Genomic DNA, 14,583 nt, shown 5'->3' on the forward strand with positions numbered 1-14,583 from the left:
AATGCATTTTAATTAGTGATAATTGGAACCAAAAAAAGGTTTCGATGACCAAAAGAACAGTAATTACAATTGAGTATTTCATTCTGTTAGTGTCCTTTAACACATTAGTGAACTTCTGTAACACAGAAAAAGATGACTGCAAATGGAGAAAGTGCCATTGATGCATTTGTTCATTTTTAATTACTTATAATGCTTCCTTATGTATTTTAAGTTACTCCAGGTTGTCATAGTAAAAAAATATAATCATCAGTCATGATAAAAAAAAAATGTATGCTACAATTTATTTTTTCTTGCTGAGAACTTTTTCCACTTCTCTTACAGCAAACAGTGACTGATTAGAATAACGTGAAATTACAAAGTATGTAATAGAAGATTATCATACTCTGTCATCCTTGAAAATAAATGTCAGTCAAGGATCAGCATATTTTGAGATATTAGATACTTCTTATAAGTCATCATAAAATGCTATTGTGAATCGTTATGAGTGGTTTTATCCCCTATTGTAGAGCGCTATGAGTACATTCTAAGCCTCGTCGACATTGGCTTCATAGAAAGTGATACCGTTTCGCCGTCGGATGGCGATGACCAATGAAGAATGATTGAGACACATATCAACTCCACATAATGAACAAATGCATTTCAATAAATCTCTTCAATAAAGTCATAAATAGTGTGCATTACAGAGGTGGAAAAACTCCTTTATTGTGCCTTTACTGAAGAACCATACTGTTTGCATGTTTGAGTGTTTCCATTTGATTCTACTTTATGCTACAGATGTTTATTCACATACTCAAATGAAAAACATATGGTATTGTTCTATATTAGATTATTGTATGTTATATACAAAACTACCCTGCACCCTACTGCATACGGTCAAAATGAGCTCCACTAATTTTATGTTGTTGATTGGATTTCCTTTTTGAATGCAGGACTTTTGGACTTTTTTCCCGTTGAGGGACTGCTGCTCCAAACATGTAAGTATATACTGAATTACATTTTGGATTTCTTAACAGTTGGGATATACTGTGATATCCACAATAAACATTTGGTGTGGCACCATGGTGGTTATTTACTGTGTTGTAGTCATTCTAATGATAACATTCAATAATAGAAGTAGCCAAAAGTTGTTTTTCCCTGCAAGATGCCATTATTCAGATAATGTTAAGGCCGTTAGCCTTCACCTACCGCGCTGGTGAATTCTGTTACACCTTCTGCCCACCAGAAAATAAACTAATGTTAATGTAGTCAGCATCAGGTGAAGATTCACTCATTCCGCTCGACTTCTTAATGGAGCAGTTACCCCGGTCCGTCCATAGGTGGCGATGTTGGATTAAGAAAGCGGCAGCCGGTAGTCACCTAAAAAGCTTTTCTAAAAACTAATGTGCAGTGCTGTGCTTTTCTAATGACAATATATTCCATGGATTTTGTGTAAAGCAGTAGTGGAAATGATCACAACACAATTCATCTAAAGTATGTGTTAAAGCACAACTTTATAACTGTTGTGTTCTTTTTCACTACTCAACAACACGTTAGTATGTTTTCGCTGTAAGTCGTTATTGAGTCTTAATTGTACATTAAGTGTGACTATGAACATCCTGCTTTAATTCTTTTTCCTTCCTAGTAAAGTGGCCCTCTAGCCCCGTCTTCACATTTTGTCCTCGCCATAAAATCCATTACTGGCACCGTAGTTCATCATCAGTGCATCAGTCATGTGTCAGAGGAGAATATTGCTTTGAGGAAATATAATTAAGAAGTTTGTCTGATTTCTCTTTGGTCAAATCAAAGTCATCCTTGCGTTCCGGTTCTGCCTGCAGGCACCGATCCACAGAGAGGAAGAAGCGGGAGGAGAAGCAGGAGGAGAAGGAGAAGGAGGTGAGAATATATGCAGATGTGAATTATAAGTGGCCCGAGTAAACACCTGGAGCCAGAGGGGGAACAACATGATAATTCACATGCAAGTAAACGCACCGCTTTTCTTCCACCTTGCTGCAGAAGATAGTTAGTCATTACATTAAGCCCTACTTTAGCTGTTAATGTAGCCCCCCCCCACCCCCCCCCCCAAAAAAAAAGAATCCATTCAGGCTTCACTTTAAACGTGAACATATTATGTAATTTTATGCAAAGGGGAGAAAATTCCTGTGAAAAACTTGTGCGTTTCTTTAGCGTCACATCATTACACACACTACACCTCGCCACAAAGGGGGCCTTTCATTTCAAGCCGTCGCGTGGATGCTGATTTCCGTAAGAAGCTATTGATTGAAAATGGCACAGCTGAGGAGCGGGAGAGCAGCCTGAAAGGAGACCGTGGATGCTCACTTCCACCCATCTCCAGCTGTGAGCTCTCTTGCTGCCTGGCATTGAAGGGGTGAGGGGAGGAGGGCTCCCTGCCTCACTGTATACATGCCGTGTTTATTATTATTTATATATGTGATTTAAGACACCGTGCTGTCCATACCCAATATGTGCCTGTAGATTTTAGAGAGGTTTTCCTCTCAGAAGGGGTGATGAAACAAACGTTATCACTGCATCATTTCTGCACACATACCACATAGTTTGCACTAATTTCGCTAAACTGGCATCCCTCGCCATCTGGTTTCATCTCCTGAACACGAGACCGCTGACACAAGCCGTGATAACTGATACTCAGCCAATATCTGCTGTGAGAGACGCGCAGCACAGATGTCAGTGCATATCAATAACATCAATACATTAACCTAATTATTGCTTATATAACATTCACTAAGCCCTGCTCCTGACCTAACACCATCCCACACCCTACACACACACACACACACACACACACTGACAGTACACTGAGTGGGTGGAAGGAATGTCGTATACCTCAGCATTTAGTTAGCAGTGGCATCCAACGTGACAGATTCCCTCGTCTGGGTCGCTTAGCACTGATGTCTTGCAGAAAGAGTTTGCCTGTCCGCCTGGCTCTCCTTCACTTGCCCCTTAATTCTGCTCTGTTTCTTCAGATGCCCCCCCCTCTCTTCTGTCAAGGCGCTGCTATTATTATATAAGAGTTATGCAAACCTGTCTATCGCTGGCAGCTAAGCTTTCCGAGCTCTGAAACAACAGTAATAACCGTGACAAATATATATCCACTGACTGTGAAATGGATCATTTAAAACTATCAAGTCTGGATGCTGTGAAGAGGATCATCCTTTTTGAATAACTTCCTGAAAAATCATTCTCCGTGCTCTAGATTGGCTGCTGGGAAAACTGAAAATGGGATTTTAAGAAACTGCTATAAAGTGTCTACTACCGTCATCTATTGAATACATGAGACACTGTCGACAAGCGTGGAATCAAAACGGGATGTTGATGAGTTGTTAAAGTGATGGTGTGTGCGCCTTGTGTCAGCTACGAGCCTCTTTCCATACGTCATTCACTCCTGGCACTTTGCTATGCTTGTGTTTATGTTACAATAGGTTTAGGGCTGCTAAAAGCAAGTGTTGTCCTCGTTGATCAGTTCACTTGTTTGTATGGTAAATGTAAAATTTGGGTCTGGCTATCTTAGCTTAGCATTAAGATGGGAAACAGCTGGCTTGTTACAAAATATGCCTACTCGCACGGCTTTAATTAAAGCTATTTAACATGTTGTAACTTCAAACTTCAAAACCAAAGTGCAAAGACGAATTGTTGTTTTGTTACGCGGTGATATGTGCATTAACTTCCCAAGAGCTTTGCTGGTTGCCTAGCAACTTAATAGTGTTGTCAGGGGTCCTATCGCTTTAAAATCACCTGTTTTTTGGTCTTTGTCCATAAAAAATATGTATTATAATTTCCAAAAGCCAACACGTGATGTTTATTACTCGGACAGTTTATTGCATAGACAAAATATTCTTATACCAAAAACAAGCAAAAAGTTCATGTCAAGGAGTTCTTCTTCTTTTCTCCATGATTTGGAGGGGCTCACCAGGCCGTCTTTAATACAACTCAGCTGCCGCCTGGCAGCACGGGGCATCCAAAGGGCTGAGTCACTCGCCCAACAGAAGATGTGCCAAGAAGAGCAGACGGGGGGAAGCCCGGGCCCTCCCTCTGCAGCGGGGGAATCACTCCTCATTACAAGCGGACGCACTTTATCGGGTCACCCCCGTTCCCGCGGCCTGCCCTTTTGGAGCGTGGCTGCGGGGGAGGCCGCCGGATTAGCGTGATGGCGGTGGGGGCGGACCCACGTACAGTCTTTCAAAACAACTCAACCGAGTTCCTTGACTCGATTAGAGGGATCCATGTAAGTGTCGAAAAGCGGCTTTGTGTTAGACAAGCATTGAACCCTGAACACTTTTGGAATAAGTAATACATCTAGTCTTTGCATTGAGGCTTTACTCTGGTCACAAATAGCATCGTCTCATTCCCTCCATCCTGGTGTCAACCGCGGGGTCGAGCCCCCTGACAAACAAACGCAACCTGTGAGCCGTTAGAGAGGGAGGGAGGGAGAGAGAGTTGGAGTTGTGCATCCGAGGGTTTTTGAGGCGGCGTTCTAATTGCCTGTGAGTGGCATCTCATCAGACCTCGGCTCTCGCTGTGGGAGGCTGCTGCTTGATTGTTTGCTGGTCTTATCACCAGAGGAACACATTTTATGTGCAGGCTTTTCAGAAGATGGAGAGGTGCTACTGGGACAAAATGAGTCATTTATTTTATTCTCTTGTACAAATGGTCTTTCTCCCCCTTTGTGCACCTGTTTGTACACATAGACGAGCTGTGAGGATCCCTCATGATGCACATGTGAGGAAAAATGAAATATCACAGCTACTGTGATTCATGACAGATTGCTTCAGAACAGGTCGATGTCCAAATACTTTGTGTCCTTCTACTGCCAACAGTCAACAACACAACCATAATCAGCTTCTCAACAGACAACAAGTCCTGCTCTTCAGCTTTAACTCCCGGTCCTTGCTCAAGGTTTTTTCTGTATTGAATCTCAAAGTCTGTGGAGATATGATTAAGTCTGCAGCTGCCCAGGTGATTGGGGAAGAAAGCGGTCCCTGTATTAGTCCCAAACTCTACATCTCTCTCTCTCTCTTTCTTTTTTGACTCCATTAGGAATCACGGCTCTCTCGCCCGTCATTTGATTAACTCCTATGGTCTGCCAGACCATGGGAGACCACACTCATTACCCAAGCTGCGCCACTTAACCAAGCTCACAAAAGCCCCGCTTTCCACTCGTGATTTGAGTCGGAGGGGCTCATCAGGGGCAGGAGGCCACGGCGAGATATGGAAGTGCTGCCTCTGCTAACAGCAGATATGCGTGTGCCACACTGCCTCCATTACACAGGCGGATTCAGAGTGCACGCTTGGCAGAGGCGATGTTCGCAGGCGACGTATTCGGCACATTAGTTCCCCCAATCGCGTGCCACGGCTGGAAGGATTTGGTACACAGTTGTCACAACGGCCAACAGGGGCATGTCTCTTATAGTAGATGCATAGCACTCTCAGTCTCAGTGAGGGTTTTTGGTGCCATTTTCAGAACAACTCTGGCCTGTCGGTCCCAGCGGAGCTTAAATTGAATGCACACCGGTCGGCGGGACAACAAACAGGAAAACAACCTTATTATCAATAAGGATTCAGTCATTTACGTAATCAGAGAGGAAATACGGTTTCATCTCTTGGCAAAGGAAATGGTCCGCTCGTAGAAAGATGAAAAACAGCATTAACTGCTGAGATGCTGTACGTCCGAAGGTTTCAATAGTTCGTAATACATATTAGTGCATCGCTGCTTTTACAATCTACGTGCAGAGAGTAAAATTTCAAATGATTCAAAAGAGTAAACCTGGTAGCTTGTTTCTGTGCTGCATACAATGTGGGTAAGGACCCCCCCCCCCCCACCCCTCCAATAGAGACAACAGAAGCCTGCGTCGCAGAGAGACTTGTTTATTCATTAGTCAGTCGTTAGCAGAGTATTAAGAACATGAAGCTGGAAGTCATCGCGGGAAGATCTCAAGTTGAAATCTACTTTTCAGCGCTCAGGGGACGGATAAGTAAAGATACACTCAAGTGTGAAATGACTTTCCTCAGCTGAATGGCAAAAACGGCTTATGAGGACAGGTCATTGCATGAGGGATTGAAGGGTTCAGGTTTGCAAAGAAAACGGGATCGCTGAGCGTTTCTCTTGCCTCCAAATCATTTCAGACCATCTTAAGCCGCCTCTCCGGATCAGCTGGTCGGCAGCAGAGACACCCGCCGCGGTTCAAAGGAGATGGAGGACAACGCTCTGGGCAGACTGCGCTTGTACGAGGATATTTCTCCAGTGAAGCATTCTGGGAAACGGGTATGTTAGTTTGACACAAGGAGCTGCAGGAGGCCGTTATTCAAAAACACCAGTGCCATTTAGAATGATCACAACAAGTGTCTTGATGGACTTATGGGTCTAGTCGAGGCATATACACACCGTCTTCTTTTAAAAACTCACCAACTGTCTCTCCATGGACTTGAGGACAGCTTCCACATCTGCAACCCACATCTGTGAGAGAGAGAGAGAGAATTTCATCATCTACGGAGAGATGTTGAGAAGCGGGATTGGATATTGCACCTTTTGATCACAGCAGACCCTCTGAGAGTAGTTTCACATTTAAGTGATTGGAATATTCAGAAAGCTACAGGAAGCCACACAGGTTGGTTAGCTTTAGTCTCAAAGCAAAATTCTCATTGATCAATGGAAAATGCAAACGACCCACACTTGAAGGCACATTTTCTTTTCATTTTAGATTCAAATGAAAGGAGCATATTTTCTTGTTCCACATCAAGACATTTTCAGTCAGTTTCAGTTTCTTCAGAGATTTCTGTATTTTAGTTTTTGTCTTGTGCTTTTCTAGCAGGATTAGTGTGGGAGGGGCAGTGTCGGAAGAATGTGGTTTTCTAACGAGGTTGGTGGTTGGTGACATTTTCTGGAATGATTTTTAAGGAGCTTTAAAGAGCTACATCACTTCTTTTTGTAAACATGTTTAACCTCCTAGAAGACAAAAACACATTACTTTGCTTTGTATTCTATCTCATTGCCAACCTCCACAGAATAAATGAATAAATGCAGGTATTAAGCCTTTGTTTTAAAGACATATTGATCAAATACATGGTTTGGGTTTCCTATTGAACCTCTGGAACCCTTTGCTCCTACATGAATAGAGTGTCTCTCTGAAACCAGGAACACTACCTGAATTATCACAACTACGGTAACACGTGAGATTTCTGCCTACGTGTCCCCGGCTCAGACAAAAGGAAAATAGAACGCAGCATAAATAAAAGAGAGAATATCCCTTTTGAATAAGGCTGCCCAAATCCTCCAGCAAACCGAATGACAACATCTGAACTGCCTGTGCACAGACTGGCGCTGGTGGAGTGAAGTCAGAGGTTTCAGCAGATGCATGTGCCTGTGTGTGTGTGTGTGTGTGTGTGTGTGTGTGTGTGTGTGTGTGTGTGTGTGTGCACATGGGAGGCTGATGACATGCTGCAGGATGCTGCAGGGAGGCAGAGCGTACATGCTGAACCAGAGAGTCATTCTTAATTGAAAGCAAAGAAAAGAACGACACCGACGGATGTTCTTCGCTCTCCTTCCGATTTCCTTCAGATGTATTTTTGGAAAGTAGTTGCCCTTTTCCAAACCCTTCCATGGATAGCCTCTGGGTGGTTCAGTGTAACGATCCATCTGGTTGTTCCGGTTAATGAGTGCATCCGCCACGTGTTTTTTGCTCCGTACTCAGTGGCCTGGTGAGGGAATTGTGCTTTGTTTCAGTTAAAAATGGTTATAAGGAGTTTTTAGCTGTACCTCCCTAATTTACTCATTTTAACTTCTGTTGAGGGGAAAACAATTGTATGGCATTATCTAGAGATGAGGTCCTGTAAAGGTGTTCTTCCAACATTCGGTAAGAAGATGTGCTGCATATAAAGTTTTTAAGAGAGGCCCAGAACATCCATGTGGTCCCCATGCCAACTATTTTATTATGAATTCATCTCAAGTTCTACTGCTTCAGCAATATAATAACTACTGAAGCATGCAGGGCCGCCTCCTCTTAGTCACTCGTCCACTATGGGGTTGCTCCTTATGCCTTATTCATGCGGAATGACTACATCTCTGGGAAGATTTAAGGTGGCGCTTTTGTAGAGCAGAATGCTGAACCATCTGTGAATGAGGCTGTGACCTGCGACCTTTCTAGTAATGGCAATAAGGGCTTTGTGTTAATTTGAAAGACATGTGTAGCCTGTTTGTCAGGCTCTCGGGTGCATAGTTATTACATTTACTTTGGTATTTTTGGCTTTCCAGATATACAAAAAAATCCCAGTTTGTGCCCAGAGGCAGATTTGTCCTTCTTTGCGTTGTATTAACTCAGAGCACAGCATGGTTTAATGGTGTTTCATAATGACTTTAATGTAATTTGTCTGTGTTAATGGCTTTATTAAGAAGCTTATTAACACAGTAATTGGTACAGTTTTTGACCTCACTTCTAAACTTATCTCCATCACAAAGCTTTGAGGAGATGCGGGTCACCTCATCCATCAACCCACACACTACATCATAAACGTCAAACACTAACAATGCATTTCCTGCTACTCATACTTTATAGCTGATTTTTTTTTTAAACGACTCAGGAAGCATTTACCTTTTTTCTGCAGAACAACATACAAACGCGTTCAATAATGGAGCGATTACACGAGAGATGAGTAAAGAAGCGTTGAGTGATCTTCTGGGCGGCTCCCAGAGGCTCCGAGCAGAGACAACACCACATACTGTCTGAATGACTTAGTATCGACAGGCCGCTCTGGGTTCAGTCGAATAAGAACACGACGAGTTGAGACGCAGTGAGCGACAGCGAGACAGAGAGAGAGAGAGAGAGAGAGAGAGAGAGGCTCTTACTTGGTGGCTCTGTCTCTTCTCCACGCTCCATTCTCGCACATCCCTCCAGTGCTCCGGCAAACGCGTATCCGTCGCCCGGCCGTCTCCCCTCCCAGCCATGATGTCTGCTGTGCACAGTGCGTCTCCAGCGCCGGGCCACTGCGCTGCTTACCATCCCCGCCCGCTGTCACACGAGCCCAGACACTGATACTCTCAGTTCCTGCAGCGGGGTTTAGGGTATCAGTGTAGATGTAGTGGTCACACTGTGGTCCCATTATTAAAAGCTGACAAAACCCATCTTTAAAATGCAGAGTTACCTTTTTACTGCACTCCTTTTTTTTGGTAAATGTTCCAGCTGCTGAATTCTACAGAGGAAACCGGCGTGGTGGGAACAGGCTTGGTCAGAATAATGAACACGTACCTATTGAGAACAATCTCCCTGCTGGAGGCTGAGGATTCTGTGGAGAGAAAAAACACCATCATGTTTTAGACCCGTCGTGGTGCCTGTGGTACATGAGCCAGATGTCACGCTGATGTTATCGGTGGGCCGACTGGCATGCCAGAGATACTTTGAACGGTGGTGGACACAAACACAGAAACACTTGTTTTTTCCTTTTTGTTAAGCAAATAAAACGTCATTGTGCATAATATGACTTTCAACTGTATAGACTTGTATCATTTTGATGTGTTAAAACATGGGGAATTAAGAATGACAATAGACCTACCGTCTAACTTTCTGTCACCGTGAAGCAAGGAGCGAGACGCCTCCATCAAAAGCGTGACAAACTGTCCCAGAGAAGATTTATGAACCACCTCTCCTCCCGTGAAAGGGCAGGGCGGCGATTACATGTAGTTCAATTCATTAGCGGTAATTCAGAGCGGTGATGAAGTGGTTCATCCTGCTCTCAAAGGCTCGGATCAATCACCTGACCGGTCCACGGAGGGGATTGATGACATAAGACAACAAATGTGTTTACCATGGTTTACCTGATGTGGGGGCCTGCTAACACGCTGAGCCTCACTCCCTCTCAGTCCTTGCTGCTCTGCACACTCGGTGCCTTATTCCCCCCCGAGTCCTCAGGAAAGCTGGGAGGAGAAGGAAGTCGTAAAAGGGTCAGAACTGTGTGTTATCCATAGAGCAGGATCGTGAAGGACTTTGATGAAGCACACTTGTGAGGGGGCAGTGGGTGTCTTTTCAAGTTACTGGAAGCGATCTGCTGCCCTATAGTGGGGGTGGGGTTACGCCTCACGCCGTCTCAGACAACCACAGGAGTGTTGGGGCAGTGTGTGTGCGTGTGTGTGTCAGCCAAATTTGTATTTTACCATCCCTTCAACAAAGGTTTTTCATGACTTGAAAAGAAACGCGGACTTAAAACGTTCCTGTTTTGAGGTGCTTTATTCTGCCCTTTCATGTTATTTCGGCAGCTGGCTCAGTGAGCGCACACAAAGCAAATTGGATTCCCCGTTGATGTGTTTCCATCCAATCAAGGAGTGCAACAGCAGGTTCTTTCTGTTCGGCTGCTGTTGAACATTTACCAAATCACGTGGCTGTAATTGTTTTTCCTGAGCTGCCGCTAGGGGTGCAAAGGGTTGTAAAACTGCATCACGGTTTTGATCCTTGGATCTGGCCTTTCTGTGTGGAGTCTGCATGTTCTCCCCGTGTCTGCGTGGGTTCTCTCCGGGTTCTCCGGCTTCCTCCCACAGTCCAAAGACATGCTCTGGGGAGCAGGTTAATTGGTGACTCTAAATTGCCCGTAGGTGTGTGGATGTGAGTGTGAATGGTTGTTTGTCTCTGTGTCTCTGAGTCCTGCGATTGGCTGGCGACCAATCCAGGGTGGACCCCGTCTCTCGCCCCAAAGTTGGGTTGGATTGACTGCAGCCCCCCTGTGTGCAGGATAAGTGGTTTGGACGGCCCTTAGCGTTCAGCTCATTCTAGAGTAGAATACACACTGTAGGTGTGTTTAGTTGTATACAGGTATAATTAGGTGAGTAATTAAAACAGGACTAATTCTCTACTCCTGATAAAGATAGTCAATTCGCTATCATTGGAAACCCTTTTTCAAATGACTCTTTCATCATCAAATATCCGTCTTTTTTACGGTGCAGTTTCTTAATTAAGGCTGCGTTTATGATTCAACCTTTCAGCAACTCCATAAGGTATAATTATTTCATCGGTTTATTTAGTTGAATGTCAAAATAAACGGACGGTTATTACTGGATGTGCCTCTGTAATTAAGTAAATGATCAGTTTGGATTTGTGGCGTTTTATGAGAACGGCTTTGTTCCTGAGAAACTATACTATAAAATCTGTTACACACACTTTGTTCAACCACTTTATAGAAAGACAATCTCAAACTCAATTCCTTAGATGTCATATTAAAGACACCTGTCTGTTTATTATCAGAAACCGGCATGCCATTGTGCTTCAATAATTTGATTGATAGCCAAGACTTGAGTGCATGTTCATCATGTTTAAAATCGTCATAAGGGGCTTATTAACCCAACCTTTTTCAGTCCGTCAGTGTTGCTGCGTCTCCCAACATAATAACCTTGACATTTGCAATCAGCACCGGTTTCTAGCCGGCTCAGAATAGCATCCAGTTCTCGGAGATTCCCTCCAGTAACGAAAACAGCCACTGTGACACTGACGAACCCACAGAGACAAAAACATTTCGCAGAGTTCAGCTGGTTTCCCAGCACACCGCCACCTTGGAATCAATGCAGGCCCCGGGGCCCCGCGGCATTCACACCACATAATTGCCGTGTCTGTCCAAAGATGTTGTTTTGGATGTTGTGATAAGCGCCAAGGAGATCCAAGGATGGGCCCTGCCCCGGGGGAGAGGGGGGGGATAATGACTCATGTAGTAGTCCGGCATTAGACATTGATCTCCCACTGAGGCGCCGCACCTCATTACACACAATTAAGCGGAGAGATCAATATCTGACGACCTGAGGTTGATGGCGTCTAAAGCAATTTATTCTTAAATATTAAGCAGACCCCGGCACCGCCTGAGCACCGGAAGAGATCATCACCTATATTTAGAGATGAAAGTATTAAAGCTAAAGCTTTCAACAGGATCCTCCAGTTACCAAGGGTTAAAAGTGTTACTTTGAATAAAACTCCTACTATTGAATGCAAGATATGCATCTTATAAAGATTCCCAGTTATCAGTAAGGATTTGGAGTTTCCAATCTAGAATTTAGGCCAGCACGGAGGTGTGGTGGTTGGCACTGCAAGAAGGTCCCGGGTTCTACTCCACCCAGCGTGGAGTCTGCATGTTCTCCCCGTGTGTCTGCTCCAAAGACGTGCTCTGGGATTGGGTTAATCGCTGACTCTAAATTGCCCGCAGGTGTGTGGAGGCGAGTGAGTCCAGGATGCACCCCGTCTCTTGCCCGATGTTAGCTGGGATTGAACCCCCCCCCCCCTGTCACCCTCACTGTATGAGGGCAGCCTGATCTCCAAAACCTGTTCGTAAAAATTTATACGAAAATCTTCAACATACAAATTTCGTAGTGATACATACGAAATAAATACGGACTGCAACTGATGACGTCACCCTATTCAAAGTGAATGGGGACCTGCACCCCGTAAACACACTTTGTGAAGTCTAACCATGTAAAATAAACATGTTATGATTGCATTTTTAACGAGAAATCAATGTTAACTTGTAAGAATAGAATAATAACCCTAACCCCCTCCAAAAATCCAACATGGCGGAGAGACGTTCACTCAGGAATCCAACATGGTCCGCCATGTTGTTCACTCAAGGGGCGTGGTTAACCCCCGCAGTTCGTATGTATTGTTACGAATTTGTATGCTCAAGATTTTCGTATACATTTTCACGAACAGGTTTTGGAGATCACGTTGATGAGGGATAGGTGGCTTTAAAGTAGATGGATGGATCTAGAATTGACTAAAAATAGTGGTTGGGCATTTTTCCGAGGATTAAATCGCACCTGAGGATACTCAAATTCTTGATTACTGATGATTTGAATGCGATTAATTTCAACCCGGCGACATGCTATTCTTAATCAGTGAGAGAATGAGCCGGCAGCTGTGGCCTGACGGTGCTCATTATAGCTGTAATGGATCACAAAATGGCCAATTGGGCGTGTGATATGGATGAGACGAGCTTTCCTCCATGCATGTCCGTTGCTTTTTAAAAAATGTTTTATATAAAGACTGTGTTGAAAATGTGTGCTGCAATGTGTGAAGGGCACTAATTTACCCTTCGTAGTCAGACTTTACAATCTACACTTACACACAATAATGTTAAGGATTAAATTCATTCATTCATTCACATTCACAATTTGAAAAAAAAATTGGGATGACGAAACGATCAGAACAGTTAAATTAATAAGTAAGATAACTTGGTTGGTTTGACAAATCATCTCAGGGGGCTGAGGTTCTGCTTGGGGAATTTGGACGGCAGAACCCCGAGTGTAAGACTTACAACGTAACGATGATTGATGATTTAGAGTATTCAGAATTAGGTCTATTTAACTGCATCTCCAATAACCAATTTCCTCCGCGACAAGAAGCAGTTAAATAAAAATACCTCTAAGTAGTCTGAGTCAAGTCTCCAGTCTACAGCGCTGTTATTAAATCTTACCTTAAGAATGCAAAGCTAAATTAACTTATAATGTGGCAGAACTGGAGTGAGGAGCCAAACCCCGCAGTGATTAGATAAACGTTTACAAAAACAACAACTACTCACGTCCTGTTGTCTCGGCTGTTGAAATGTCGGCGCAGTACCAGAGCCAGAGTGGAGAGAACCATGATGGTGGTGCACATGGTGCCCGAGACTACCGCCCTGCAGCCAAAAAGGTAACATACACTCAACATAAACCCCCCATATGGAATCCTCTCACCGCAGCAGAGGAGACAATGTGTCCGTCTGGATCAGGAGCAGAGGAGGATTAGTCAATCCCAGATTAGAAAAGATGACATGGCGCATTATTGAGGCACAGCATTGCCACACACCTAAGCTCTGTTGTGATGTTTGTGCACTTATTGTGTTCAGATATTTACGGCCTAATCTCCAATGGAAGGCGCTTGCCTCGTATCTTTGACAGCCGCACATTTTCTGACATGTACGATATTCTCCTTTGTTGTCATGACAGATGGTTTTATTCACCTCAAAGTCACCTGACCCTTTCATGCAATTATGTGGTTGATATGTTTCTACGATCTAATTGTTTCGTTGTGCTATTGGATAGAAGAGAGCAGCTGATCCAAACAGCCGACATCATGATTGAAAGCCTCAAACAATGACAGGAAGGACATAATAAGTGAGCATGTGTGAGGAGTGATTGACGGATGAATGGGAAACAAACTACGATCTTATGCGTGCTATAGTATTGTCTTCTGACTGAAGTTACACAAGAGCTTCATTAGTTCGTTGTATTTGGTCATAAACCAGAGTGTTGAAATAATTCAGGAAGAGCTGCTGCAACATTTTTAGTCACATTTAAGTAAGTGATGACCATTGTTAAGGAGAACAACAACAACCTGGCAACATAACGAGGAGGACTACGGCACACAGGGTGGCTCCACAAAACACATATCACACGTATCCCACACGCACAAATCCAATTTAAATACAACCATCCGTTACGGTTAAATGGCTTAAAAAAATACAACAAAGGGCCATGGTTGCCCTACTGCTGCTACATGGAACAACACGGATGGTTATATCGTCATATATCATGCAGACAGCGAATATTCCCAGCAAAGGCATCGGCGACTC

The 14,583-nt window shown here is 43.8% G+C and overlaps 1 long non-coding RNA gene across 2 annotated transcripts; it reads right to left on the bottom strand.

Annotated features, from left to right (window-relative positions):
* Positions 1 to 5,864: 5,864 nt before the first annotated feature.
* On the bottom strand, positions 5,865 to 13,770 carry LOC120825851 (uncharacterized). Of its 2 annotated transcripts, none has more exons than XR_013450662.1 (6): positions 13,552 to 13,770; positions 9,821 to 9,919; positions 9,151 to 9,291; positions 8,855 to 9,053; positions 6,419 to 6,469; positions 5,865 to 6,266 (listed from the first exon to the last, which is right to left on the bottom strand). It is a non-coding gene; the product is annotated as an uncharacterized LOC120825851 (long non-coding RNA). The 2 variants fall into 2 exon arrangements; XR_013450663.1 differs by having other exon boundaries at positions 9,811 to 9,919; positions 13,552 to 13,733.
* Positions 13,771 to 14,583: the final 813 nt, after the last annotated feature.

This window comes from Gasterosteus aculeatus, chromosome 9, assembly GCF_964276395.1.
Source record: "Gasterosteus aculeatus chromosome 9, fGasAcu3.hap1.1, whole genome shotgun sequence".
In the NCBI taxonomy this organism is placed as follows: domain Eukaryota; kingdom Metazoa; phylum Chordata; class Actinopteri; order Perciformes; family Gasterosteidae; genus Gasterosteus; species Gasterosteus aculeatus.